Consider the following 27,291-nt stretch of genomic DNA (forward strand, 5'->3'; position numbering starts at 1 on the left):
GAGGAGTATCTAAGAACATCTAATAGGATATCTCTGATGGTTCCAAAAAACGTTCCAATGTGGTAGCTCCATGAAGTGTGCTATTTTACTCATGGGTGATGAATCCTTTACTTATGAAGCCCTAAGTAAAATGGGCCATACACAAATTTCACAACTATAATGTAAAGCAAGGCAAGGAGCAGGCACGGGAGCAATGGGGGGAGAAATAACACAAAAAATTAGCAGAATATACAGTATGATTCCATTTACATAAAGGTCAAAATCAAAAAGCAAGCCATATATTATTTAGAAATACATACATAGCAGAGCTAAAAGAAAAGCAAGGTAATTATAAACACAAAATTCAGGAGAGAGGCTATTTCTGTGGGAGAGAGGAAAGGAAATTAACATGAAAGTGACACATAGGAGCATCAAAGGTATTTCTTCAGCTACATGGTAGGTGTAGGTGTTTGTTTCACTATTTTAAAAACTATGTGTCATATATTTATATCTATAATTTTTTAAATAACAGAATCCCAAAGAGGTCTCTATAATCACACCATCCAAATCAGCACCCAATATCATGCTTTATCACACTTTATCACAGTAGTCTTTTATTTTGTTCACAAAATGTAACATAATTTGTGAAGATTCATCTGTTAGTGTAACTCCTCCATCATGATATAAATCCCAAGAGAGCAGGAATGCCAGCATATAGTAGTTGCTCAATAAATATTTGATGGTAGGACTAAATGAACAATAAATGAGTGAATACACAGTCTCAGCACCCTGCAGCATGCAACCATAATAAAGTACATAGCTTATGCTTTCAACAAGTTTGTAACTTAGTTGTGGAAAACAAACACTAAACAATAAGACTATGACACATCTTTACATAATTTAATGCTGATAGTACAGTCTTTAGGTGTGACATGAATTAGAGACAAAAATAAGATGGATGTGGGCTGGGAGCAGTGACTCACACCTGTAATATCTGGGAGGCCAAGGCAGGCAGATCACTTGAGCTCAGGAGTTCAAGACCAGCCTGGTCAACATGGTGAAACTCTGTCTCTACTAAAAGTACAAAAAATTAGCCAGGTGTGGTGGTGGGCACCTGTAGTTCCAGCTACTTGGGAGGCTGAAGCAGGAGAATCACTTGAACCCGGGAGGCAGAGGCTGTAGTGAGCCAAGATCATGCCACTACACTCCAGCCTGGACAACAGAGTGAGACTCCATCTCAAAAAAAAAAAAAAAAGATGGATGTAAACTGGAAAAGCTGGAAAGGCCTCAAAACAGGAGATTTGTGCCGTGTACTGAAGGATAGGAATACTATAGAATCAAACAAAAAGGAAGGTATTCAGTAAGGCAGTAAAGAATAGAAGCTAAAACCAAAATGGACATGTTTGGTCAAGACAGCAAGATGTAGGCATAATTTTTTTAGAGCAGAGAGAGTTTGCTGATCCTCCAGTCCCACTCTCTGCAGACTTTAAAGTCTTCAAAGTCAACCAAATAAATAAATTCGGGGGTTAAATAAAATCTTATTTATCTTATTTCACATAAAATCATAAACAGTCAAAATTCTAATTACTAATCTTTAGTATAGAAGACAAATGCCAAGTCTATTAAAATGCCAGCAGTCCAGCTTTCTAGCATAGGGAGTACATACCAGGAGGTAAGGCCAGTGAGGCAGGCAGGTTGGCTGACACCATAGCAGAGGGATGAGAGGTAAGAAAACAATCCACCTTGTTAATCAGAAATGCTGGCCTGATCTAGGCTGGGGGCAACAGAAAGAAGAGAAATAGGGGGAGAGGGGAAAGAGAAACGGTGAGAGAAAAGTTCAGGCAGAATCGAGAGGCCTCGATGACTCCCCAGACATGAGGGAGACAGGAATCAAAGATCACTTAATAACCAGTTAGAGGCGGAGTGACTAAGAGATGAGTGCTACCACTTCAAAACTGGAAAGTCAAGAGGAGGTTCAGGAAGAGCTGCTCAGTATAGGAGGTAATGAGTCAGATTTAGGATATAATATGTTTAAGGTATTGTGAGATATAGCGTTGGAATGTCTGACTGGTAAGTGACAATATAAAGTGGCTCCTAGGAAAGGAACTGGGGTTAAAAATGTTTAGGAGTCAGTCATCATTAAGACAGGAAGGGGACAAGTGAATGGACATTTCTAACATTGCATTAATTATAATTATTTGTTTTAGTATCTGTCCCCTTCCACTGAACTGTGAGCTTTCTGAAGGCAGGGATTAAATAATAATTTTCTGAGTTACCACAGAGCCTCATTCAGTGCTCTGAGGTAATATAATACAGTGTTCAGGAGTTCATGTTCCAGGTTCAAATCTCAGCTCAACCACTGATTATTAGCTGTATAATCCTAGATGAGTTGGTTATATACCTCTGTGTTCCAGTTTCTTTATCTAGGAATAGGGATAAAAATAATAGTGCCTATCCCATAGCTTTTAGAATTAAATTAATTTATTATTTATTTATTACCATTGATTTTCAGAAGCAGCAGATCAAAATGGCTTAACACAACAAAGAAAATCTGAGGGCCTTCAAAGGAGCTATTTTAGAGCCATTCCATTTCAAGATCTTCATCTGTAGAACAGCAACTTTGCAGTATGTCATGGAGAACAAGGGATGACTGCACTACAGAATTATTTTTAATATTTCACATGAGCAAACACTGCAAAGTGGAAGGAATGAGAAAGAAACGATGCTAAATACATCTTTTTAAAATGTCTGCCACTAAGAGTCCAGCACCAGCAGGTGGAGCCTCATAACCACATTTTTGTCATCCCCTTTCCTTTCTCTCTCCCTCAGTCATGCAATATTATTGCACGTGAAAAAAGTCACTAAATGGCCTTTGAGGCTCAGTTTTCCTCTATTCCAGTGGCTAGGCAATGTGCTGGCCCAGCATATCTGAGTCATCTCAACAAGAATAGGCTGATACCAGCTGCTGAGGTCTGGAGGTGCCCCCTTCTGACAAAGCTACTTCCCTGGCCAGTTTCCACTAATGCACAGATAACTTGGATGCTCCTTGTGATGTTATTGGAGTGAAGTTACTATTAACTATGATACTAGCCATGCTGAGTCCAGTCCAGCCAGCTCCAGCCTAAGCGTACTCTCTGTGGGATAATGAAAGTTTGGAGATAATGCATGCTCTGCTACTTGTTTGTTAGTGAGTTTAAAGCCAATATATCCTACTAGATATTGCCCTACGTGGTAATAGTAGTATGCACATCATACCCTCCTTGAATAATAGAGAGCCTATTATGAACCAAGCAGTATAGACAAATGTTCCTATACTTGTATGTTAAAAACAAAAAAATGCAAAAACCGCGATTACTTTTGCGCCAACCTAATAATTAATAGCAAAGATTAGAATCTAACTTCCTATCAAATGAGGCCCAATTTTAAAGTACGGCACCAGTATACACAGTCTACATATAAATCTTTAGAACACACAAGAAATTGGTGATATGGGTTGCCTCCAGGGAAGGAAAATGGATCCATGAGTAATGGAATGAAAGGGAGCTTTCTTCTTTCATGACTTTTGAAGTTAATAGCTATTTAAACTGCATTACCTGTTTAAAAAGAAAATAAAGATTTAAAATGATTAGAAAAAAATTCACCCCATCACTTGTCACAGCACCCCGTTCTAACTCTTTAACACTTACTACATATTTTCTTACACTCTCATTAATTTTATTCTGTCTTTCCCCATAACTTAATAAAGCACACTCACTCCATGAAGTAGAGATTTTGTCTCTATTGTTCACCCTGTAGCACCCAGCACTTAAACAGGATTTAGCACCTAGCAGTCACTCAATAAACATTTGTCAAATAAACCTAAATCGACTTTGCTGTCTTAGCTCCTAAACCTCCCCTCCTCCAGAATTCCGAGTTTGGTGGCCTTCTTCAACGTTTTCATTAACACCTAGCATGGATCTCTATTTCTAGAGTTCTCACATTGTATTATAACTGCCTATTTGTGTTGGGCTTCTGCCACAAAACTGTCATGTATTTGAGGGTACAGACTTGGTGCCTGACATACAACTGACAATAAATATTCAATGAAATCAATCAAAATAACAGGCTGAGGCTACCAGAGGCCCAGGAGTCGCGGGGATTGCTCAAATAAGAGCACGGGAAGACTCAGCTGCGCAAGAGATCAGATCATCAGCACTGCCTTTGCATCACTAGATTGTCACCGGTCAGAAAAGCCGTAGAGCGCTAAACTAATAAGCCCCATGTTGCAACCGTCCTCTCCAACCCCAAAGAAAACAGAAGATTGACACAGACACCACGTGAGCACCCGAACCAAACACAAACACGTGCACCCTAAACACTGACAGAGTCACCCAACGCAGACACCCTACTGCTCACACTGCACCAAGGGCGCCTCTGGGATCCATCCCCTTTCCCTAGGTTCTCAGCCCTAGCTGGCAAGGCAGCTAGAGAAGACCGGAAGAGGCCGAAAAGAGGAAGCGAGGATTTGCAGCCCGTATGCCCGCCAGCAAGAAGTGCCACACACCTCCGCTTCGGCTCAGGCCGGATTCTCACCGATGCGGGTGCCTTCTTCTTTGCCAGCCTCCACTCTAGCACCAGAACGCCGCAGCGGATATTTGCACGCCACCTCCCCTGGGCGCGGCCATGTTGGAGAAAACTGCACTACGTTTCCCATGAGCCAGCGGGACAACGAACAGGCTCCCACAGTCCTCTTCGCCTCCCAGAGCCGGGGAGTGACTGTTTCTCGACCAAGTGTGTTTGTAAAGTGCTCTCTGTTACACTGAAAATTCAGTTGTCTTTTTGGGGAGATTAGTAATAATTGGTAGTGCAGCTATATTTTTATCTGTTGCTCTCCAAATGGACAAGGTCATACAGGTTTGGGCCCTTCGGTCCTTCAATAATGACCCCTGGCACCTTGGATTCTTCGTGTGTGTTTCCTCCTGAATCTTAGTAGTAGTGTGAAAGGAAAATAAATCTTGATTCCACAAAATAACTAAGCTAAAGGGAAAAGTCAAGCTAGGAACTGCTTGGGCAAACCTGCCTCCCGTTCTATTTAAAGTCATCCCTCTGATTTATCCCTTTGCTCACTGAGATAAATGCATATCTGATTGCCTCCTTTGGAAAGGCTCATCAGAAACTCAAAAGAATGCAACCATTTGTCTCTTAGCTATAATACCTATGACCTGGAATCCCCCTCCCCACTTCAAGTTGGCCCACCTTTGCTTCGATTTGTCCCTCCTTTCTGGACCGAACCAACTTTCATCTTACATATATTGATTGATGCCTCATGTCTCCCTAAAAAAATAAGGCCAAGCTGTGCTCCAACCTCCTTGGACACATGTCGTCAGGACTTCCCGAGGCTGTGTCACGGAGGGCGTCCTTAACTTTGGCAAAATAAACTTCCTAAATTGACTGAGACCTGTCTCAGATATTCAGGGTTCACAGAGATATGGGAGAGGATTCTGGGGTCTGAAAGATGACATTGCATGGGCAGGAGGGAAGGAGGTGAATATGCATGAATGTGCCAGGGAGATGGTGAGTACCACGGAGTAATAGAAAGATGTGTGGAAAAATGATGAAGGAAGCAAGACAGAATTCTGTAGGCCTACAGAGTGGGAGTTGCGGGGAGGAAGGTTAGAGAAATGAAGTGATATGACCAGACCTTCTTGTGGTAAGTGGGAGGAGAGACTAGAAGATGACTGTTGAAGTGAAAAGTAACGAAATATTAACAAGCCCAGTAGTGGCAGAGGGAAAGAAAAAAGAGTTGGTAACAGATTAGAAGTAAAAGACAAAGGAGAGGGTGATGATTAGCAGTTGTTCCTGCTCTGTTATTTGTTATATAAATATACCATAATCATTGTGCCTGCATTGGCTTATGAGCTATGTGAGTGCAGGAAGGGAAAGGTGTAGGGGGAGAGGAATCACCTTGCCATGTTGTTGATACAATGCCTCCTATCTGCAGGGCACCACAGTGGACTATCAAGGAAATAACTGGCTGGCCAGGAAAAGTGGCAGTGAAAAAAGAGTGTTGTTGAGTGGCAGAATGATTTGTGTGGATAATAGGTTACAAGGATGAAAGAACGGAAGAGGCAGATAGGCAAGCATGGCAATAGCCTAGGAAAGAAAGGGTGAGACTAAAACTTAATAGTAAAAATGAGGAGGCAAATGCAAGCTGGAGAGGTCAAATCCACCAGACATTGCAAGCTACATGGGTGTTAGAGGACACAGAGGAAATCTTCCCATTGCAGTTCTGCTTCTGCATTACTGGATGCTTTCAAAAACACATCCCCAGAGAGTTTTCTGCAATGATGGAAATAGTTTATAGTTTGAGCTGTCCAACATAATAGACACTAGTTAACGTGTGGCTTTTGAGCATTTCAAATGTGGCTAGTATGACTAAGGAAATGAATTTTGAATGTTTAAATTTTAGTTTCAATTGAACTTCAGTAGCCACAAGTGGCTGGTGTTTACCAAACTAGGTAACAGTGTGAAATATCCTCTTATCTCTTACTGGTCAAATTCAATTACTTCATCTCAGTATTTGTCGTGCCTTAAGGTGGTGAAGCTTTTAAAGCTTTTTTTCTATGCCTCTCTTTTAATTCTCTTTATACAATCTGATCACTTACTTTCAGAATTTTCCACTAGCTTCTCTCCCTCTGTCCGTAATTAAATATAGGCAATCCCTCAGATTTTGTATTTGACTCTTTTCTGTTATTCTAGTCTCTTCCTGTCTGCCCTCCCCAGAGTTATAAAGAGATTTGTGAATCATTCCCTAATCTTTATCTTCAGCACTGGCTTCTGTTAAAAGAAAAACTTAAGCCAAATTAAATTTAAAGGAGTTTAATTGAGCAATGAACAATTTGCAAATTGGGCAGCCCCCAGAATCACAGCAGATTTGGAGAGACTCCAGCACAGCCATGTGGTGGAAGAAGATTTATAGACCAAAAAAAAAAGAGGAAATGACGTACAGAAATCGGAAGTGAGGTACAGAAATAGCTGTCATTGGTTACAGGTTGGCGTTTGCCTTATTTGAACACTGTTCAAACAGTTGGCTACATTTGATTGGCCAAAACTCAGTGATTGGCACAGGTGTGGGCTATGATCAGTTTACTCCTCCACTTGTTCACAATGTACAGAAAAACCTTTAGGCTGAACTTAAATGTGTAAGGAGGCAGCTTTAGGCTAAACTTGATTAACACTTCCCTTTAGAAACCAGAGTGGTTTAGTGAAAAGAATGTGGGGGCATTGAAGTATGACCTGAAATCAAAACAACAAGAGCATTTATTTTGTTGGGATTTATGTGATAATTAATAAAACACTGAACAGAGATGAGCTGTTAAGTGATTATTCATTTATCTTCTGCTCCTGATTTACAAGCCTACATTTCCCACTACCTGCTGTCCATCCCTGTCTCAATATCTCCAGAAAAAGGTGAATACATATAAAATTTTGTGTGCCATCCTTTGTATACAGACCCTTATCTTTTCTTGGAATATTGCATAGACCATTTCTTCTAAGGAAGATGATTCCCCAAAAGATTTTCAGGTACACTGAGACCTTGTTTTATTTATGTAACCATAATGTCTTCCATAGTCTTGTAATACTAGAAATTTAATAAATGTTGAGCTGAAAAGGAATTTTTATTTGAAGATATAATTCATCTTCACCTGTGCCAAACTCTTTCATGGTGATCTATAATAATTTTTCAAAGGTGTGAAATGCTGACCTGTTTCCTTAGTAAAACCTTAGTCTCAACTTCATGAGAGGTAGGTCCTCTTTGTGACTAGTACTGGGGTCAGCAAGATTTTACTATAAAGGACCAGACAATAAATATTTTCAGCTCTGTGGCCAAATATTCTTTGTTTTTATTTTTTTATTTTGTTTTGTTTTAATTTTTTGGGATGGAGTCTCTGTTGCCTAGGCTGGAGTATAGTGGCACAATCTCAGCTCACTTCAACCTCCACCCACTAGATTCAAGCGATTCTCCTAACTCAGCCTCCTGAGTAGATGGAATTACAGGCACCCACCACCATGCCCAGATAATTTTTTGTGTTTTTAATAGAGACAGGATTTCACCAAGTTGGCCAGGCGGGTCTTGAACTCCTCACCTCAAGTGATCCACCCACCTTGGCCTTCCAAAATGCTGGGATTATAGGCGTGAGCCACCGCGTCCAGCCTGTTTTCATTTTTAACAATTCTTTAAAAATCCTTAAAAAAAGAAAGAAAGAAAAAAAACACCTTTCTCAGTTCCCCCTGCTTATGCTGGCAGGATTTGGCCATGGGCTATAGTTTTCTACCCTCTGGACCCTCCCTGAATTGAGAGCACCATCTCAAAGTAAAGGTGAGATCAGCCCACCATTTAAGACATTTATTATGAATTATAATAGGATAGAAATGAAATACAAGTGAATTCAATCCGATTAACCAACACTGCATTTTAAAGCTTTGAAAAATAAAATTCCAGAAATTAAGGCTAGGAGTAACACATTGAAATGGGAAAACTTCCCTTGTCCCCCTCGCAGGGCGTGCAATGGAGGACTGATTCGCTTCTTCCGTGCCCTGCTGCTCCAACCTCTAGGGGAGCATGCAGACGGGCAGGCTCTGGGGCTCTGACCCCACGGCCGTGTCTAGGGGTGAACGTTTACAGCTCCTGAAGCCCCAGCGGGTTTGTGTTACAGGGTGTTCTTACAGCTTAGCTGGCCATTAGGTGGCTTGTGTTAGTCAGCTCAGTTAGACCCCGTTCCTTATTACGAGGATGGAGGGCTTTCTGCATCCCAGTGTTTCTTGACTTGGTGTATGTACCAGAAGAATCAGATCACACTGAGCTCGGAGAATGAGTGCACGGTTTTATTGAGTGGAAGTAGCTCTCAGCAGATGGGGGAGCCAGAGGGAGATGGTATTCCCCTGGAGTCAGGCGCTCAGTGGCTCAGGCTCTCCTGCAAGCGCCCCGGCCAAACCCCGCATTGTTCTGTCCGTTGAAGGCCTGACAACCTGCCTGTATCTGTTGGTGTGCCCTTCTGCTGGCGTGCTCTCCTCGATGTCCTTTGGACGTCCAGTCGCTTGTGTGTCTGCCTGCTAAGGTCTCGGGTTTTTTATAGACATAGGATGGCAGGCCAGGGTGGTCTTGGGAAATGAAACATTTGGATGCAAAGGCAGGAGTGGATTCCCTGGACACAGGCCTGGGGGTGGAGCCCTCGCCAGGGACCCGCCCTTCTCCTACCAGCATTTCCCTGCCTCCCTTCCATATCAGTGTCATTTAGAATTGCTTTTAGTTGCCAGTAACAGAAAACTGAGCTTGTTCCTTAAACAAATCGTTATCTATCCTCAAATGACAAGCCAGCCAGACAAGGCAATCACTGGTACTGTTTCTGCTGCTGAAAAATGTTATAAAGAACCCAGGTGCCTTCTGTTCTTCTGCTCTGCCATCCTTGATGTATTGACTTGTTATCCTCATTCCTGATGTTTCCTTGTTACAAAGTAGCTGCCATAGTTCCAGACATCTTGTCCCCATACTGGCATCTCTAATTGGGGGAGAAAAAAAAAAAAAAAAAAAAAAAGCAGTTTCTCTGTATTTTCTTCCAGGAAGTACAGCTCCCAGTGGAATTCTCTTTGTTTTTGTTTTTGTTTTGAGCACACATAGGTTTCATACTATTGTAGGCAGAACAATGGACCCTCATGAACATTCACACTCTAATCCCTGGAATTTATGAATATATGGGTGTAGTTAAGTTTGCAGACTTTAAAATAGATAATCCTAGATTTGCCAAGGGCCCAGTCTAATCACACAATTCCTTAAAGGCTAAGCATTTACTATAGCTATTCCAACTGGGGAAGTCAGAATGGTTCCAAGTGTGGACTCCAACACTAGCAGGCTCTGAGATGTAAGGGTCTATGTGCAAGGACATGGAGAGAGGCCTCTAATGAGCTAGGGACCATCCCATCTGATAACCAACAAGGAAGTGGGGACTTCATCCTGCAACCACAAGGAACTGGCTTCTGCCAACAACCTGAATAAGTTTGGAAGCAGATCCTTCCATGGGTATCTTGATAAGAGCCCAACCAGTTGGTTTCTTGGGATTTTGTCTTTACAAAGCTCAGAGCAGAGAAGTCAACTGAACCAACCCAAACTTATGACCTACAGAACTGTAAAATAATAAATTTGCATTGTTGTGAACTGCTAAATTTGTGGTAATTTGTTACAGCAGCAATAGAAACCTACTACAGACGGTTACCCCCACACTAACCAGTAGCTAAGGGAAGTAGAATTACCATGACTGCTGTAAGGCCAATCATGATTCACTCTGTGGGGCTTGGGTGGAGTGTGTCCTCCCTGAGATCAAGAGACCTCGAGAGACTATGGGCAGGGAATGGGGGGAATATGTTTCTATTAGCAAAAGAAAGGGGAGACATTCATTGGGTAGACCACTAACAGTGTGTTCCATAAGGGATGGAGCACTTATTTTGGGCCAGATTGTCACATTACAAGCTCTCCCCAAATCTAGGAGAAAAAGATGCTAAAAGAATGGCCACTCTTCAATTAGCCAGGCATGGTGACCTGCACCTACAGTCCTAGCTACTCAACAGGCTAACATGGGAGGATCATTTGAGCCCAGGAGTTCAAGGTGAGAGTGAGCTATGATTGCACCACTGAACTCCAGCCTGGGAGACACAGTAATGAGAAATCTCACCAGCTAATAAAGCATCTGAAAGTAGAATTCTTACAGCTATTGTATTCTACTTCAAGAGTCTTCAATCAGAAGAAAATTGAAAGAGGCCCCAACGGTCCTCGAAAATTGTTACATTTTTACTGTAGTTCCCAACCATGATACTGTTTTACTGCAGTTTCAAACTCAATTCCTATGGTTATGAGGTTTCTAACTTCCCCTTCTCCCTACACCCCCTTTCCCCACCATCTGTTTCTGGCTACTTTCTAGTTTTTCTTCCACTTGTCCCCAGTGGCAACTACTAGTTTTTGCTTGTTTTTCTATTTATGGTTTTTTTAAAAAAAACCTTTTATTTCTCAGTCTTTCCTCTCATTTACTCTTCTGCTACTTATTTTATCCCTCTTGGAAAAATGACAAATTTGTATCAAGTTTTCTTTCCAAACTTGTATCTTCTCTGCTGCTTCCCCGGTTGCTGGCTTCTTGAAACTTCAGCAAGAATGCATTATGTAAAACCATTTGATGTTCACTGTGACATTTCAGGACTGAATAAATTATTCATGCTATGGTGATAAAAATTCAATGAAAAGTTTGCAGTTTTATGAGTCATATGGTGAAAGTATTCCCTGTACAATAATTAAAGACAAAAGGTAACCAAGAAAAAAAAAAAAAAAAAAAAAAAACAGAGGAGAAGGAAAAGGGTCAGCCTTTAATTTATAATACAAAACATAAAACTCAATTTGGAGAATTCATTTATTATTATTATTGTTATTATTATTATTATTTGGTCATTTGCAAAGCATACGATTTTAGCTGTGAAGCATTAACCTCCCCCAAATGGTCTATTTATTCTTGAGGCTAAAGGCCTGCTTCCTTTGCAGAATAATTTTCTTTTCTACATAGATTTTTTAAATAGATGAGAATAAAGAACTAGCAGGCAACTCAGGGTGCAGGAAAATCTTTGGGGTAGCTAAGAGGTGTGGGATTTGTGGATTTTAAAAGGTTATGGTAAAATAAAACACAATCTTCTAAAAATGTTTTCCTTAAATCTACAAGAGAAAAATGTCTTTTAAAAATGTATAAACATTTCATTTGAAAATGTCTTGTCACTTTGATGGCTTCATTCTACCATTAATTTCTCAAAGACCCAAATAATTTGCCCAGAGAGGGCAAGCTTCATTATTAACTATATTTGTGATTGCTTTTAATTTGGAGAGTAGACTTCTTGTCAGATCTGGTTAGATGGTCTTAGCTGTTAGGTTGGGACCGAGATCTCATACTAGAAGCATTAATGTTGCTATTTTCTGTTGGTTATTCGTGCTTGAATTCTTGTCTTTATTCATCTTCCCTGTAGGAAATTTAGTTTTCTAACCCACTTGTCCATTTTGCAAAAAATAGTTTTTGGATTATATAATCCGAAAAGCAATGTCTCGCCTAAATTAAAAGAGGGAAGATGCCAGAGGCAGCTCCCCTGCCTGTGAGCTCTCACTCCTCTCCTCTTCTAAAGTACCTCTCATAAAGTCTGTGACATGTAACATCAAACATTCACACCTAATGAAGCTTCCAGGATATTAAATGTGAATAGAGATTAATTTGTTTTAGATAAATATATAAATGGAATTTCTAGAATATTCCTCTAAATCCCACAAGCCATACACATTTCACCTTAGAGGTCACTGCACCAGGGCATGTTTCTCAAAGGCTGGTTCTTAGACTACTCGCATCAGAATCACTGAAGTGCTTGGTTAAGTGGTCTCCAACCCCGCTAGACATAACGAGTCAACTAAAAGCAAATATAAATTTTAATTCTCTGAACCCCAGTGGGTTACAGTGTGTGCTCCAAAATCTCTGGAGCCAGGACCCAGTAACCTGCATGTTTAACAAGCAATTTTGCTACTTTTGCAACAGTTCAACCACTGAGGAAAAAGATTGTATTTATTTGTCAACATAGACCTCTTTAAAAATCATCCCCAGAGTGAGAAGCTGCCAGATTTCGTATATTTGCAATTCTCATTTTAAGGGAAGTATTTTAATTTTATAAGGTACAAAGGACCAAGAAGCAGATGATTCAAAGTTCAGATTATTAAATTATTAAAGAATAATAGATTATGTTTTATAATTTGACAAAAGTTTTAAAAAAGTTTTTTAATAAAAAATAAAAACTCTAATGATTGGCATCTCTTATATCCCATTTTACAAATGTAACAACTGAGACTTAAAGAAAAAATTTATGAGCTGTTTAAATATAAATTTTTTATTTTATTTTTATTTTTTTGAGATGGAGTCTTGCTCTGTCGCCAGGCTGGAGTGCAGTGATGCGATCTCAGCTCACTGCAACCTCTGCCTCCCAGGTTCAAGTGATTCTCCTACCTCAGCCTCCCGAGTAGCTGGGACTACAGGCGTGCGCCACCATGCCCAACTAATTTTTTTGTAATTTTTAGCAGAGACGGGGTTTCACCATATTGGCCAGGGTGGTCTTGATCTCCTGACGTCATGATCCACCTGCCTCAGCCTCCCGAAGTGCTGAGATTTAAAAATAAAATATTTTAAAGAGCGATTTACATCCATATCTGTTATCACATGAATAAAAGAGCTAGCTTTTATTTTATTTTATTTTTTATTTTTTGAGACGGAGTCTCACTCTGTCACCCAGGCTGGAGTGCAGTGGCGCAATCTCAGTTCACTGCAACCTCAGCCTCCCAGGTTCAAGCAATTCTCCTGCCTCAGTCTCCCAAGCAGTTGTGATTACAGGTGCCGGCCACCATACCAGGCTAATTTTTGTATTTTTAGTAGAGACAGAGTTTCACCATGTTGGCCAAACTGGTCTCTAACTCCTGGCCACAAGTGATCCTCCCGCTTTGACTTCCCAAAGTGCTGGGATTACAGGTGCGAGCCACTGCGCACAGCCTAGGGCCAAATTTTATATGTTAAAACATGTACCTCTTTACATCCACCTTTTATTACAAGCACACTTACAAGCACAAAGTGTTTAACATACACTATTCCTGAATTCTTCAATAACCGTACAAGTTTTATTCTCCCAATTTTACAAATGAGCTCTGAGGCTCAGAGAGTTTAAGCAACTTTCCCAAGATGACATAGTTAGTGATGAAGCCAGCAGTCTAACCCAAAGGTTTCTTCTTACCAACTGCATGCATTATTGCTGAGGGACACCATTGCAGAGAGGACGTGTCCTTTTTTATATTTTGAAGTATTCCAAGTATAATGAGACAAAAATATAGACATAAAAAGGTGAAAAATGTTTTGTTAAAGTGGGTGCATCTGTTACGCAAACACATACAGGGTAGTTTACATAGTATAACTTTTAAAATCTTTAAGAACGATAGTGTATACAGAGTCTTAATTGAAAGTTTAGATGTGATAATATTTCTAAAGGACAAACAGCATTAATTGTCTTGTTTTCTTCTCTTGCCCCTGCTTTCAAAGTCAGAAATAAGATTGCGTATCATTATTTTCTCACCTATTTAAAATATGGCTTAGGGGACCATGTGGTCAACGGAAAGTTAACCAGACCTAGAATCTACTTTTCAATATCTCTAGGAGGCCTGTTGACATAATCAGGATGATGAATTAATAATTAATTAGCATTGATTATGGCCCTCTTCAGAAAACAACACATTGCTATGTCCTGAATGTTGGAGTCTTCCACTCCCCCACAAAATTCATAAGCTTAAATTTAGTCCCTAGTGCAATAGTATTAAGAGGTGGATCTGAACGGGCTTGGTGGCCCACGCCTGTAATCCCACACTTTGGGAAGCCAAGGTGGGCGGATCACCTGAGGTCAGAAGTTCGAGACCAGCCTGGCCAACATGGTGAAACTCCGTCTCTATTAAAAGTACAAAAATCAGCTGGGCATGGTGGCAGGCTCCTGTAGTGCCAGCTACTCGGGAGGCTGAGGCAGGAGAATCGCTTGAACCTGGGAGGCAGAGGTTGCAGTAAGCCAAGATCGCACCATCGCACTCTAGCCTGGGGGACAAGAAAGATTCTTAGTCTCAAAACAAAAAAAAAAAAACAAAAAAGAAACAGGAGGTTGGTCTTTTGAAAGTGATTAAGTCACGAGGTCTCCACCCTCATGAATGGGACTAATACCCTTATAAAGGAGAGAAAGAAGTACGTTTGCTCCTTCTGTCCTTCTGCCATGCAAAGATATAGCAAGAAGGTGCCATCTATGAGGAACAGATCTTTACCAGAGGCTGAATCTGCTTCTGCCCTGATCTAGGACTTCCCCGTCTCCAGAACTGTTTCAAATACATTTCTGTTACTTAGACTAGGTAATTTATAAGGCATTTTGACATAATAGCAGGAATGGACTAAGAAACATATCACATCGAGAAAAGTTTTGAAAAAATTACTTGAAACAAAAAGTTTAGTGAAGTTGACTGTTTGACCTGGTAATATAGGTGGACCATGATCTCATATTAACAAATATTTTTCATGCCTGTCATTATTATTTGGGGCTTGTGAGTTTATGACTTATTTCTTATGTTATCCCTCATGTTACCCATTCCTCCACAGTTTTAGATGGTCTTTCAGGCAAATGAATATAAATAAATATTATGAGGTGAGGTGAGGTGGTTAGCAGTGATTTCACATTAATTGGTTTTAATCTAACCCAAGGAAATTGGGGTGAGGTGAAGTGAAGTGGTTAGACAAGCCGTGGCAAAGAATTCAGGAAACAAAAAATTAGGGACAAATTGTTAAAGACAAAAATCTAGGACCCAAAATAAATACAAGTTCTTTTCAGTGTAGCAGGCACCTTTGACCAGGAGGTGGCAGCAGTGGAAGCAAGAACTTCTAGAAACAAAATACCTTGGGGCAAATAACAACACTGCTGAAACCACCTTTGCAAAATTATAACTGAGGAAATAATGACAGTGAAAGAAATCAGACCTAACCATCTCTATCTTGCTTCTAACCTTTAAGCTGTCCTTATTCATTCCTGGGCACAAGCCAAACTAACTTTGAGAAGGATTTCAGTTCATGGTTTGACTCCAAAACAAAATTTGTAAGAGCCGTTTCCCAAAAAGACCACCTTCTTGCCTGCTGACCAGTCGGCCTTTGCTGGACTAACTTAGCTACAAGATTAGAAATTGCAGTTTAGGGGTCAATCTCTGGTTCCAAGAGTCTGAACCTCCCCAAATTGCTCCTGGGGATAGCATCACTATTATAAAACCTAAGTTCAGTGCTTGAGACATTTTGCAGACCCTGCACTAGATGGATCAGCTGACACCACCCAGACTGGTAATCCGTCTCAACCAGTTCTGCCATCACACCCAGGAGCAGAAGACAGCAAGAAAAACTCACTTCAACCCCCTGTGATTCCATCTCCACCTTGACCAATCAGCACTCCCCACTTCCAAGCCCTTACCCACCAAAGAATCTTTAAAAACTCTGATCCCTGAATGCTCATGGAGACTGATTTGAGTAGTAATAAAACTCTGGTCTCCAGCACAGCCGGCTCTGGTGAATTACTCTTTCTCCATTGCAATTCCCCCATCTTGATAAATCGGCTCTGCCTAGGCAGAGGGAAAGGTGAACCCATTGGATAGTTACACTGTCTCAAAAGCTCCTGAATCACCAAAGGCTTCTGGCTGATAAGGAGGCCTTTAGAAGGTGCCACTTCCCTGAAGTGATGCCAGGCTCCTCCCATTTAGCATCAAAAAGAGGAGTCCAAGTACCAAAATCAAAGGTTAGGAGTTTTAAGCAGATGTTGCTAAGCCTTAGTAACAAAGAATCTCTCAAAAGTCAGCCCAGTTGATACCAAAAAAAAAATCAACAAGAACTAACAGAGACACTGAACCACCATAATAACAACTGAAAGATGAACTAGGATTTAAGCCACAAGTCACAGAACAGATAAAAAAAGCAAATCTAACTGGGAACCAAAGGTGTTGATACAAAGGATAGTGCCAGTGGTCTAGCAATGGAAAACCATCAGGTATTCAGAGGGTAGTCTACTTTCCTGGGCCATACGAAGGTGTCTGTGGAGTAGTTTAAATCTAATGGTATTGTTCGCAAATGTCCCCTTCCTTGCCAATTAGCTGTTTAAGTAAATAGTAATAAGGACTGAAACAGGGGTGTCAGTTAGGCCCAAGAATGATCTTCCCAGTATCTCGAAGAGTTGGGAAAGACTTCATCACCACAAGAGGGAGAGATACTGCAGTAAGAAATTCACTTCTAATACGATGCCTTATACCCTTGGTTGTGCTTTAAAAAAAAAAAAACATGGCTTGATCTCAAGACTATCTAGAACTGCCTGTAGTTCTTCTAGACAAATCTATACCAGGGATGGGGGTTGGAGCCCCTAAGTACCTAGGAACAGTGAAAGTGGAGAAATGAGGTCAAACTGTACTCATGGAAGAAAAAGCTGAGAACTTTTGTTTGCATTTCTAAACAAAAACACTTAGATTTGAGAGATCTATTTGCATTTCCTGAGGGGAAATGTGCTCCAGGAGCATTACTTCCATTAGCTGTACTTTTTGGATTTCATAAGCAGGGTTAAGATCAAAATGTATTGGGTTGTCCATCTAGGCCAGAGTCCAGGATCAAGCGAGACTCAGTCATCCTTCTTTTAAGTTATGGGAGATGGTGGTCAGCATGAGATACACAGCAGTGCCTCAGGGCAGCCCTGCTAGGTCCAGACAGTCCTCTTTTATATCAGGATCCAAGCTCATACTCTCCTGTTGAGGTCAGATTTGGAACAAATGCTTAGCAGAGATGGTCCTGAGGTAGAGGATGATAGGCAAGCAACACCAGTGTACTCCAGTTCTGTTTCTTATACAAATGGGACAAGAAAGCCTCCAAGGAAGTCTGATATATGGAAATTCCTGAAGGATTTGGGCTTCAGACTTTGATCACCCAGAAGGCCCTAAAGCCATGGAATACATGATGAGAACACCTTTTGCTCTCAAAACACTGAAGCGGGGACGGATCACCAAACTGAAAGCCATAGAAGTAATAGCCTTCAAAGGACATAGAAAAGCCACAGTCCATGGAGGTGACAGGCTTCAAAGGAAGGCCCAACTCTCAGGTGTACCAGGTTAGAGTTGGGCTATGCCACACCAAATAAGAAGTACTAAGAGAAGCGTGCACATTCAAGAAGCAAGTGCCTACAGGCGAGGTTCCTATGCAGACCTGGAGACTGAAACTCCAAAACTCCAATCAGTATATGGAAGAGATATCTGCACTCCCGTGTTTGTTACAGTACTGTTTACAATAGCCAAGATTTGGAAACAACCTAAGTGTGATCAAGACATGAAGGAACAAAGAAAATGTGGTACATATACACTATGGAGTACTATGCAGCCATAAAAAAGAGTGAGATTCTGTCATTTGCAACAACATAGATGGAACTGGAGGTCATTATATTAAGTGAAATAAGTCAGGCACAGACAGACAAACATCACCTGTTCTCACTTATTTGTGGGAGTTAAAAATTAAAACAATTGAATTCATGGAGTTAGAGAGTAGAGGGAAGAGTAGTAGGGAGCAGGTGGTTAAGGGGCACAAAAAAATAATTAGAAGGAATAAATAAGACCTAGTATTTGCTAGCAAAACAGGGTGACTATAGTAAAAAAAAAAAAAATAAGTGTTCATGTTAAAATAAAAGAGCATATAATTGGGTTGTTTGAAACATAAAAATATAAATGTTTGAGGTGATAGGTACCCTATTTACCATGATGTGATTATTTCTCATTGCACCCTTGTGTCAAAATATCTCATGTAACCCATAAATACATACACTTACTATGTACCCACAAAAATTAAAAATTAAAAAAAAATCCTCCCACCTCAGCCTCCTGAGTAGCTGGGACCATAGGTGCGCACCACCATGCCCAGCTAATCTTTTATTTTTTTGTAGACACAGGGTCTCCCTGTGTTGCCCAGGCTGGCCTCGAACTCTGCTCAAGAGATCCTCCCACCTCAGCCTTCCACAGTGCTGAGATTATAGGAATGAGTTCCGGCACCCAGCTGGGCTCTTTCAACCATTTAACTTTTACGTTATTATTCACAACCATTTAACTTTGACATTATTATTCAGTTTTCCCTAATTAGGCTAGAAATTCTTTATTTTATATTTTTTTTATTTTTTATTTTTTTGAGATGGAGTCACGCTCTGTCATCCAGGCTGGAGTGCAGTGGCATGATCTCGGCTCACTGCAACCTCCGCCTCCTAAGTTCAAGCAATTCCTCTGCCTCAGCTTCCCGAGTAGCTGGGATTACAGGTGCAAGGCGCACGCCACCACACCCAGCTAATTTTTGTATTTTTAGTAGAGACAGGGTTTCACCATATTGGTCAGGCTGGTCTCGAACTCCTGACCTCATGATCCACCTGCCTCAGCCTCCCAAAGTGCTGGGATTACAGGCGTGAGCACTGCACCCAGCTAGAAACAATGGCCTTCTTTGAAGGCCATTGTTGACCTTTGTATCCTACTGTAGCATCCAGGACCCAGTGCTGCACACAGGTGGTGCTCAATATGTATTTGTGTGCTGGTTTAAAAGCAGAGTCATAGGACAGAGCACACCGCATGGGGGGGAAGTCCTGCCACCTTCCCACATCTCAATTGTGTCCCTGTAAAATGGGGTAGTTGGACGAAACCATTGATTTTCAAACTCTGCTCCTTTGAGCCTTATTAGAGCTTCTTAGAGATGCCTCAGTAGCCACCAAGCACAGAGGACTGGGGCACTGGTCCACCCCAACTTTATTGAGAGTGGATCTGCTTTGGTCAGTTTAACATTTTGGGGTTCACAGTAGAAAGTCATTTATAAGGGTTCAGTTGCTAAAATTGTAAAATCTTAACCCGAATTGATTATTTCAAAGGTCCCTTTGACTGTAACCTTTGATTTTGTTGTTTCATTGACATTTAAATGATAGTGGTCTTAACCGGTATTGGTCCATCCCAATCTAAGAACTGTGCTTCCCCATACCCTCACCTTCCTCTGGGGACATCTCCCACTTTTGCATGGATGTTGTTTGTGTCTAACTGCATTCCTCTTTTGTGCTCCTAATCTTAGTCATCTCAAACATGTAACCTCCTCCCTTCCCTCCAACCTTCGTGTGAACTTAATTGGTGTCCTAATTGTTGGGAGAGCCACCTGGGACACCTCCCTCCCTTCCCTCAGCTTGATTGCATTCCTTGTTCTTTCCGCGTTTGCTCTCCATTGCATTCTTACCTTGTGCTTCTTAGTATTTCTCTTTTGCCTGGCATAGTATTTGGCTTCCCCAACCCAAACTCCAGCCCTGGCCTGTAATCACTGAAAAGGATTCCCATGAACACTAAAAAAATTTTGTAGGTGATATCTATAGACTAACAGCCTAACCAATGGAGAAGAAAAAAAGACAAAAAAAGAAAAGATAAAAGGAGATAAGGAAGGCAAGAGGAATGAAAGAAGGTGTGTGTCTCTTGGCATGGGTGATATGCACTCTTCCTCACTCCTTCTCCAAAATACATCCCAATTTCCGCTATGTGTGAGTCTGCTTATGACTAACAATCTAGTAAAGAACAAAAACAGAATAAAACTTGCACTCTCCATTCCTTCTCATCAAATAGCCGTCAACTAGTATGATTTTGCAAGATAATATCACACGAAGTTAAAGTGTGGGCTCTTGGTTAGACTGCCTGGAATCTTGGCAGCCACCGTCATTGCTAACTTTGTGACCTTGACCTTGTTATGCCTCAGGTTCTTCATCTGTAGGAAAAGTGAGGGTAATAATATTTTAAGGTCATTATGAGGATGAAATTAGATGATATGGGTACAGTGTTCTGAATAAGACCTGGTACAAAGTAAGGCACTAGGCGCTATACATGTTGGCTGTTATTCTAAAAAAAAAAACACAAAAACAAAAAACGGTTTGCTTTAAGTCTCTTCCTCCATCCTTGAGTGCAACATTATGTTTCCTTGCAAGTGAACTGGCCCAGTCCCGTTTGGCCTTACCATGCCTGTCACAGCCTAATAAATGTTGATGGTAAAGGATGGCAAGCTTTGGGGCACTCAATGCTCTTGCTTCTCTCTGTGGAGAGCTTATTAAACGCTCTATTGTGCTAGTAATGCAGTAATTTCAGTTAGTCAAAGAAAGGAACTAACCACATTGTAGTCTATTCACAACAGGCCTGTTGAGAAGATTCAGCCTGGGGCAGCATATATGTTTTATTATTTTATTGCAAGACTATAATAAAATAAGAAAAAAACAAATGAACTCCAATTGTTGCTTTTACTTGGCTCATCTGCTAAGTGTGTGGTTCTTAATCAGCTCTGTGCATTAGAATCACCTGAGGAAGTTTTCAAACCTCCCCCCCCCATACAGGTATGGGCCCCATTCCCCAGGGATTCTGATTCACAAGGTCTAGGTGATGTTCTGGCATGTTTATTTGGAAAACATTCACCCAAGGGATTCTGAGACAGAACTACTGTTCCAAGTATTTCTGGCCCTTTTCTTCCCATTCAGCAAAAACCAGCTTCAACTAGAATGTAAAGACTATCTACAGTTTTGACAGCACTCACATAACGAGGTGTGCTAGAAATTTTCTACCAAATTCTCCACTCACAGAAGAAAATATCTTTAGTTCATGTCCCTAATATTCCATGGAATTATGAATTATGTTTCATTAAGATTGAGCTACTAGACACTGTTCAGTGAGTTTTTCCACCATTTTTATGACAACAACAACAACAACAAAAGCCTTTGTGGATAATTTTGCAACTTACTTCTCTAACTTGAAGCTGACTCTGCACTGGGATATTGAGAGTATGATGGCATTGCTGTTGCAATTTCTGTTTTTCTCTTGGGTATTCTTCCCCTTACTTTCTTATTTTAGGATACATGTCTACTTTCACATATAAGAGACTCAAGTAACTCAGAACTTTGATCTAGAGATAAGAGTGAAATAGAGAACAGGAAAAATATAATTGAATTATATTTAACTAAAGCACACTTCTTATTTTCATAAAAGGATAGACATTATAAGTAAAAAAAAAAAAAAGTATATTTGTTCACCTACTGGTGCCTCCTGAGCCTCCAAACTTCTCCCTATTATCACTGGCTGCTTCTCTGCCTTTAAAAATTATTGATAATTCTACCATCTACAGTAGTCCCTTCTATACTGGCTCTAAGGAAATACCAGGTAAAGTGATCTGACAAATAAAAAAGGGATTTTAAAAGGGGACTTTATTTCTCTGTACATTCAACATAATCTCTCATCTCCTTTATTCCTGGGACCATCAAGAACAATCAAGTCAGAGGCTTGTGGGAGCCCCCTATGTCATTTCCATTGAGTTAATATGTAAAGTGCTTAGGATGGTGCCTGACACATAGTAAATGCATGTGTGTTAGTTATTTTTATCCCTTTTTATTACCTTCAGGTAATTTTATTATTATATTTGGGCTACAACCAATATTTAGGACCTAAACATGTGGAATCTCTCTAGATATGTGTCTTATTTATAGCAGGCACTCAAGAAATCTTATTGAATTGAAGTAAAGGAAAATAATCCTGGTGAATACATAAATAAGGTTTTCCAGTTTCAGAGATGCTTCATAGAAGAAATGTCCTTTTGAGAGTAACAAAGGAAAGAACAGGTGCTCTAAGCACAGCTCTTATGTGGAATTTCAAGAGCTGAAAAGTCAAAACTTTCATGGGCACATCGCTCCAGGCTGCTCTATATTGTGATTAATACACTTCAATACATGATGCCATGAAATGTAAAGCCACAGACTTTTATGTGACCTACATACCTGTACTGCATGAGTAACAGGGCACTGTCATGATGTGTCACCGAGCTAAGAGTAGGCATGCTCCTTGGTGGAATATTTTTATTGTGCGTAGGAAATTCTGGGACCTACTAAAGAAAAATAGATCATAAACACTCTTTCCAATGGGTTCCTGTCAGAAAGCTGTTCATATCTCTAGTCCACCATGTACTCCTTTGCATTGTTTATCTGCTTCCATCACTTTCTTCTACTGTCAAGCTGTGAGCTTCTTGAGGGTAGTCTTCACGTTATTTATCTTCATATCTCCAGTGCTCACCAGAACCTAGCACACAGCACTCAACAAATGTTCATTTTTGAAGACAGGATGTCACAGTAATCTTCATCTTTTTCAGTTTCCATAGTAAATAAGCAGGAGAAATGTCTCCATATATATTTTGTATATTATATTTTACAAACCAAAAATTAAGACCCATCATCTGAAACACAATCTGACAGTGAGAGAAAATATTTGAAATCTAGATGGTCTCAGAAAATTCTGAACAGATGAATGCCCTATCCATGTGCGAGTTACATTACTCATTTATTCTTCCCTTTCTCTCTCCATCTATCCAGCCATTCACTTGCCTATCTGTCCCTCATCATCCATCCGTCCATCCATTCATCCATGACTTATTTAAAGGACACCACCAACTCACATTTTCAAAAATAGGGAGGAAATGTGTTGCTTTAGACTTACTAAAGTAACTGCAAAGTGGCAAGATTACCTTTCTTTGCTTTAGTACAGAATGTGTTGCTAACAGCCCATATAATATAGGATTTTATAAAAATTTGTAAAAATATTTTAAACCTTTTTTCAAAATTTAAACAAAAACCTAAATCAAATTCTTCTCTACTGCATAACTGTCAAGGAAAAGAACACATTTTATTACTCTTTAAAATATTTTTACCACAAGCTGGCAGATTCTGAAGAGGGCTGGCCACAGTGGCTCAGGCCTGTAATCCCAGCACTTTGGGAGGGCAAGGTGGGTAGATCATCTGAGATTAGGAGTTCAAGACCAGCTTGGACAACATGGCAAAACCGTCTCTACTAAAAAATACAAAATCAGCTGGGCGTGGTGGTGCATGCCTGTAATCCCAGCTACTTGGGAGGTTGAGGCACAAGAATCGCTTGAACCCGGGAGGCAAAAGTTGCAGTGAGCCGAGATTGTGCCATTGCACTCCAGCCTGGGTGACAAAGTGACAGAATTCTTCAGTTTTGAAATAAAAATAAACTTCTGTTTCACAGACACAAATAAGCCTTAGTGTTTATGTTTATTGTGAGATAAATAGCCAAAAGATTAAGTCAAATAGTATAATCCTCGTGTGCAGGACCCAGAAATGGAGAAATCTGTGGATTTGTGATGGAAGAGAAATTATGAAAAGAAAAACTGGGCCAAATCCTGGTGAAGCAAGTCTAGGGTTAGCAGGATAACCAATTAGAAAAGAACTATAGTCTAAGGAGACACAGAGAGTTAAGAACCTGCTTACATTCATTCATTCCTTTCACACTTTTCATTGAGGATCTATTACATATTGGTCATCTGCTAAGTTCTGTAATACAAAGATGAATGAGACCCTCCCCTTGAATTGCTCGCATTAAACAGTGGCAAGATTGTCTCTAACTGCTATGGAATACATGTGTACAAACGCACTTTGAAGAAGTCAGTTCTAAGTGATACCAAGGCTGCCTCACACTCAGACAGCAAGAGAATCAGAGAGAAAAGCTTGTCATTCAGACAGTAGGTAGATTCAAACAGATGATGTATGACAGAGAATAACTATTGACATAAATAGAGGCCAAAGATGGTGAAAAAGTGAGAGGTTGGGAGTGGTATGCAAGACCCTGGAAGAGATGTTTGGGATGCAGGAGATCTGGGGATCCAGGTTGATTCTGGACATTTTAGAAATGCCATTCCCAAAGGTTAGATAAAGGATATAATTTGTTGTGGAGGTTAAACTCTCTGGCCCTCCCCGACCATTTTCCATTCATCATACGGGATTGCAGCTACCTACCTTGAGTGGCTTGAGTTTAGGAAAGTTTTAGCTGAGGGAATCAACTGAAAGGAGTAAAAGTCATTGGTTCAGCAACAAACTGGCAGAGATCCATGTCCATGTCATTTATTTGGCCTAGAGCCAATATTAATATTTTTACTGATGTTTTTTGGAAGGATGAGTCAAGACTCTATAATGTAATTTGATGAATAACACAAAAGACAAAAATTACCAGAATTACTAGACTTCTGTCCTTACTGATTATTTATAGTTTAGGTGTTTATTTTCTGTCTTTTTCAACTAGACTGTAAGTTTCATGAGGGCAGGAACCTTGTCTTGTTTGTTCTTATTTTTCTAACATGTAGAATGGTGCCTGCACATAACAGTTGCTGAGTAAATAGTTTTACATTGCTTGAACCACAGCGATAGGCTGAGATGAGTGCTGTGATAGCAGTATACACTGGTGCTATGACAGCAGAGCATTCACTCTGCCTTGAGGTTCAGGATAGGCTTCAGAGAGAAGGTGACATTTGAGCTTGAAGAGTGAGTAGCACTTCACAAAACAGAATGAGAGAGAATGGTATTTCAGAAAGGGTGGACTATCATGAATAAAGCAATGTGTTATGAAAAAAATAGTATGTTTGGGGGATAATAAAAAGTTTATCTTTTGAACGCTCATACTTAAGCAGTCAACAGTATGTGTGTGAAGCAAATTTCCTTCCATACAGGCATACCTTCATGCAATAGTTGTGAAACAAGGACCACAGGGAGATGCAAGTAAATTACTTTTAAAAGACTAGGGAGTAAATTTCTTTTATCAGTTGGATAAATCTATCCCTAATGAATATCTCCCAAGAAGCTTTTCCCTCCAAAGGTCTAGCTTTTTCCAAGACATTTATTCTGGGAGGTATCCTTCATATCTCCCTGAAAAGAAAGAAAAGTAAATAGTGGCTAATGCTTTTAACAATGATAAAAAAAAATCAGAAAGGTCAAGGCTTTAATGTCATTTAATGTGAAGAGGAAATAAGATAAATGTTCAGCATTGAAGGATTATCACTAACCCAACTTTTCATAAACGCAGAATAGTGGAGGTGGAACCTGCAGAGACTTTATTCAGGGAACACCCACTGCGGGACAGCCTGATGCTTTGGTATCCAGGCTGCTCTGCGCTGCCGGCTGCCGGAGTAACCCTCACAACAGCCCACAGAGGTAGGTATAACCACCCTTTGTTTTACAGGTGAGGAAACAGAGGCGCAGGACGGCCAGGTAACCGACTTGGAGTGATAAATGAAACTAAAATAAGCACCGACCTCGAAGCTCATTTGGTCCTTCCCCAACCCCATGCGGCCTCATTAAAGAGACTTTTTTGATTAGCTATGGAGAAAACGTTCTTCATCAAACATGAAATGCAATCCTGAAGGCACAGGTCTCTCTATCTTTTCTCTCGCTCGCTCTCTCTCTCTCTCTCTCTCTGTGTGTGTGTGTGTGTGTCTGTGTGTGCATGCGTGTGTGTGTGTGTGTGTATGAAGTGGCTTCTGGGGCCCCACGAAGCAATGTTCCCCCAAATAGCCCCAGACCAGGGTGTCTATAATTCATCCTGTTATAATTAACCCCGGGGTTACGGTATTGTTTCTGAAGCCCTTGTTGAAATGCAGATATGGACCTGGCAGGATTGACACGACCTCTCAATTACACCTAATTAAAGAGCTGGCTCTTTGAGAATCTGACCCGACTGGGCCAGGAGTGGGAAAGGCGGGGGCTGCTGGTGGGGGTGAGGGGTAGGGTTCTGCGGGCCCAGGAAGGCAGATGAGGGGTGGGGATCACGATTGGGAGAGTCACTGGGTGCTCGGTGAGATGGGGAAGGTTGGAGCTGAACTAAAACAAAGTTTGACTTCTGGACCTTTATCCAGGGAGAGGGCGGGGAACACACCTTTCCCGGGACTGCCTGGGAATCCCATTGACAGGTCATCTCAGGTTCACCATCTTCCCGTCGTGGGCTCCTCCGGGGAGTCCACCCGGGAGCAATTAAACTGGGCCACACCAGCCACCTCCCACAGCAGCGGGGTCCGCAGATTTAACCCTTTCCCCGCAGACTCGGGCGCTGGGGCCCGCGCTCCCTCCCACAGCACTGCGCCCGCGCCCCCGGCTCCCGGACTGGGCATGCTCAGTAGCCGCCCGCTTCGTGTTCTCAGGGAAGCCTCTGCACGCCCTCCCCAGCTGCTCTCGGTCGCCTCCCCGCCGCCAGCCGCCCCGGGTGCATCCCGGCTTGCTCCGCTCCACGCGACCCAGATTCCTGCCCCGCCCCCGCCCCTTCCGCGCCCGCAGCCAGTGCGGCAGCCGCGGCCGCCCCTGTCCAGCCTCGGCGCCCGGGACCGAGCGCGTCGATCGCCGCCGCGGAGCGCGTAGCCGAAGTGCCTGGGGAAGGCGGAGATGAAGACCACGCCGCCGCGCAACGGGAGCTGCTGAGCCTGCCGCCGCCAGAGTCCAGGTGACTGGCGACCCTAGAGGAGCCTAGGGACGAGGGGCGAATGCCCTTGGGGAGGAGAGAGGTGCGGCGAGGACGCGAGGCATCACGCAAGCTGCGCGGTGCCTGGGACGCAGCAGAAATGCTAAGCATCGGGGGCAGAGAGGGAACGTGAATAAAAGTGCACTCTGCCTCGGTGCAGGGGCTCCGGGGTCACCCAGGACAGTGATTTCCCCTCCTATCCTGTCCTCCCAATTAACACCCGAGAGACTGCAGGTCGGCGCGAGAGGCTGTTTGCATCTCGGCCCGGGCGTAGGTCGCCTAGCGACCTAACGCCGAGGGCTCGGGGAAGGGATCCCAGGCAGAGCCAAAATGGAAGGCGGGACAAGGGCGGCCTGGCTGGGGCA

At 41.6% G+C, this 27,291-nt stretch overlaps 4 protein-coding genes across 12 annotated transcripts in view; 2 read left to right on the plus strand and 2 right to left on the minus strand.

Annotated features, from left to right (window-relative positions):
- ALKBH8 (alkB homolog 8, tRNA methyltransferase) overlaps nt 1-4,664 on the minus strand; it is a 65,988-nt gene extending 61,324 nt beyond the window's left edge. For 2 of the 6 annotated variants that reach the window (XM_050758694.1, XM_050758701.1), the window contains exons 1-2: nt 4,523-4,659; nt 1,646-1,753 (exon numbers count right to left, since the gene is read on the minus strand). The gene's annotated coding sequence lies outside the window, so the exon portion shown is untranslated. Of the gene's footprint in view, nt 1-1,645; nt 1,754-4,522 lie in introns of all 6 variants that reach the window. The other 4 variants (XM_050758697.1, XM_050758698.1, XM_050758699.1 and 1 more) reach the window with 4 other exon arrangements.
- The window catches only part of ACAT1 (acetyl-CoA acetyltransferase 1), a 976,528-nt gene that overhangs the window by 389,251 nt on the left and 559,986 nt on the right, over nt 1-27,291 (plus strand). The window lies entirely within an intron of this gene.
- CWF19L2 (CWF19 like cell cycle control factor 2) overlaps nt 1-27,291 on the minus strand; it is an 808,601-nt gene that overhangs the window by 222,192 nt on the left and 559,118 nt on the right. The window lies entirely within an intron of this gene.
- ELMOD1 (ELMO domain containing 1) overlaps nt 26,645-27,291 on the plus strand; it is a 75,438-nt gene continuing 74,791 nt past the window's right edge. For 2 of the 4 annotated variants that reach the window (XM_050758710.1, XM_050758714.1), the window contains exon 1: nt 26,645-26,908. The gene's annotated coding sequence lies outside the window, so the exon portion shown is untranslated. The remainder of the gene's footprint in view (nt 26,909-27,291) is intronic. The other 2 variants (XM_050758711.1, XM_050758712.1) reach the window with 1 other exon arrangement.

This window comes from Macaca thibetana, chromosome 14 (genome assembly GCF_024542745.1).
Source record: "Macaca thibetana thibetana isolate TM-01 chromosome 14, ASM2454274v1, whole genome shotgun sequence".
NCBI classification, from domain to species: domain Eukaryota; kingdom Metazoa; phylum Chordata; class Mammalia; order Primates; family Cercopithecidae; genus Macaca; species Macaca thibetana.